This window comes from Zingiber officinale, chromosome 9B (assembly GCF_018446385.1).
Source record: "Zingiber officinale cultivar Zhangliang chromosome 9B, Zo_v1.1, whole genome shotgun sequence".
In the NCBI taxonomy this organism is placed as follows: domain Eukaryota; kingdom Viridiplantae; phylum Streptophyta; class Magnoliopsida; order Zingiberales; family Zingiberaceae; genus Zingiber; species Zingiber officinale.
In genome coordinates this window covers 60,981,008-60,984,187 of record NC_056003.1, presented here as the reverse complement: position 1 = coordinate 60,984,187, position 3,180 = coordinate 60,981,008, and the positions used below count along the sequence as shown (strand labels likewise).

At 43.1% G+C, this 3,180-nt stretch overlaps 1 long non-coding RNA gene across 1 annotated transcript; it reads right to left on the bottom strand.

Moving 5' to 3' along the window:
- Positions 1 to 923: 923 nt before the first annotated feature.
- On the bottom strand, positions 924 to 2,382 carry LOC122024174. Its single transcript, XR_006123353.1, has 4 exons — positions 1,826 to 2,382; positions 1,634 to 1,739; positions 1,477 to 1,546; positions 924 to 993 (listed from the first exon to the last, which is right to left on the bottom strand). It is a non-coding gene; the product is annotated as an uncharacterized LOC122024174 (long non-coding RNA).
- Between the last annotated feature and the right edge of the window lie 798 nt (positions 2,383 to 3,180).

Sequence of the window (3,180 nt, the reverse complement as noted above, 5' to 3'; positions counted from 1 at the left end):
GACACCACGACCCCTGTATGGCCGAGAGGCTTGGGTCTGTGACGACTGTACTACCCTCCAGCCCACTATATAGTGGTCGAGGCGGACAGTCCGCTAGTAGCTGTCTAACTACATAGCATCAGGGTCCCTGACTGCTCACAACGCCGGATCTCACTAAACCTCGTGACCGGGTGGCACGACAGGACTAGCAGCAACTGCTCCAACTACCACTACCCATGAGTGGCCGAGTGGGCGGTGCTAAACCAAACCAACTGATGACTCTCTCACCACAAGGGAGACAATGGTCATCAGATGCAATGAATGATGAACATGATATATATATATAATCATCATCCATGCAACAACCCCAAACCTCATAAATACCTCCAACATGAGTATAATCGTCATGATACCTCCACATATCCCACCAAACCTATGTATACAACTACACATGTATAATCAACCAATAATCCCCAATGAACATATCAGACATACATGGACCACCCCACATATACAATCAACATGTATCCTCCAATAAAAACACATCGGACACGTGTATAAACCACAGACGTGCAATCAACACAACTCCTCCAAAAGTACATAACAAATACGGATATACACACCACATGTAAATGCACGGTCAACCAGATGACTCCTATACACATACCCACCTATGTACAGTCCACATCATATACCCAATCAGCATGATAATACCAGCCACCCGACAATCCCTACAGGACATACTCTACACGTGTAATCACCATAGAGTAGATATCAAGAGTTTAGACTGTATATGAATTAAATAGAACACCTCAAAGATCAAGCATAAGTCTCTAGCAGGAAGTCAACAAACAGATATGATATAAGGTAAAGCAGCCTAAACCATCACATAATAACCATGCACTAAGCTCAATAAAAATCTATATAGAGCCAAGGAAGAAATACCCGCCTTTATCTGTCAACCGCGTCAGATAAATCAATTCCACTTCGAGATGCTCGTCCCGAACCCAAGTCCTGCGAATCACATGGCATATATATAATGTGTAGCTAATCACATAATCAACAACAAACTAAACTCAAAACCTAATCCCACGTCGATTAGGTAACCCTGTTTAGTTTCCATACAACAATCCAAACCAAAGTAGATGATAGGTCCATCCTTAAATTCCCCTCTTTCTAAATCCAACCATAATCCACAATTCATCAATTGACCCAATAACAAATCCATCTCTTAATTACCAATCCACCACATCATAATATCAAATCTCTATCATAAATCCGCATCAACCTAACACCATCGTCAACAACTAACCAATCCATCCATTAATCAAATTTCATCATAAACTTTCCTAAATCCACAAATCACTATATGTCTAACCAACCACATTACACCACTCATAACTCTAAGCAAGCACAAAACCCTAGATTCCTTAGAAAACCTAATTTAGCATCATACTAATGAGAATACCATAGGTACATCACTGGAAAAACACTTACCTTAAGAGGTAGCAGCATATCCAAACTCACAGCCCAATAACACACCTGTCGAACAGCTACCAAAGAATTCCTACATCAATTCTGCCCAAGATCAGTTCAGGAAACAATTACACAGCATTGAATTTGCTGGACTCCTAACAAACCAAGCAACACTCACCTCAAACAACCCCAGATCTGAAACCAAAACCTCAATATGGCGCAAGAATGAAGAAGATAAGGATCTGCTCAAGAAAACCCATCCCTAGCTGATCCAATGACTTCTCCTGGTCCAAAACAGGAGGAATATCATAATTGGAAATCAATAGAACCGATCCATGCATCTACAGGATCTTCCCCAGCAACTCCTTACCTCAATTATGCTTTGGCAGTCCATCCACTCTATGATCAGCAGCCCATCAACACCAGTGAGAAGGAGGAACCGGAATCCAGTGAAGTGGACCTCCCTGATCCAAGATTCGATGCCGAGAAGGCACTGGACATCCACAAGAGGCAACTAAGGCTCGAATCTCCCCTCCCTCGTCGGCTCTAGCCTTGCCGTGCCCTAGCCACTTGATCACCGCCGATCGCGCATAAGGAATGGCCGAGAGGCCGAGAAGGTGGTCGGTCCTCCAGAGATGGATGATACCGTTGAGATCCGGCGCTCTCCCTCAGGCGACTGGGCGAGAACAGGTTTGTCGGGGAAGAATCTCTCCGTCGATGTCGAGTTCATCCGCGCGAGAAAGGAAGGAAGAAGAGAGGAAGATCGGTTGCCACTTCCCTCCTTAACACTCAAGGGTTGTCCTGCGCCGGCGACGTTGAGAGAAGAGGAGAGGGGAATCGCCGGCGCTGGTGCGGCTCGGGACGAAGAGAGCTCGCGCGCATGAAGGGGGAAGAAATCGGGAGGAAGGGGAATGGTTCGGAAATTAAACCTAGGTAAAGAATTTATACTTAGGTAATTTAGATTAAATGAAATTAATCCACTCCCTTTTTAAGGGTATTCCAAACAGGCCTCCAACTAGCCCCGAATCCGTCCCCTCAAAACTCATCGTACGAGCTCCGAAAAATTCCCAGAAAATTTCTAAAAACTCCGGAAAAATCCAATAAGATTTTTCGTCCAATAATATTTATTATTTAATTTGCCGATATCTTACATTCTCCCCCACTAATAAAAATTTGGTCCCCAAATTTATTGGTCAACTTAGGGACCCTCCTCCAAGGTAACTACCAATCAACATACTCATATGTCACTCATCCAAGTATCATAAACAAATCTCCAAATATGATAATCCTCCTCCAAGTGACTAGAGGCAACTCTGTGAGCTATGAACTCACCCTACTCCCGCTACTCTCACTCTGCAATCTAGCCAACTATGGATAAATCAAACACCTCTAAAATCCAAAATCCACTATCAATAAATCCTCCAACACATGTATAGAGCGCTCAAACTATCCATCAGTCTGAGATGAAAATCTATACTAAAGTGAAACTCCTAATCCAAAGTCTACTGTAATCACAGTCAAAACCAAGATGTGAAATCGCGGATTTCCATCCAAAACAACCCTCAGAGATACATCATCCAGTCCGGTAATTCCTCTAGAGTATAATCCTACTACTCAATCCAAAAGAATCTATCCTACAAATCAATAGCTAAGAAGCAAGTCATCACCTAACCATGATTACCCAAACCATCATATTCCTGGATAATCCCACAACAAAATCCATCA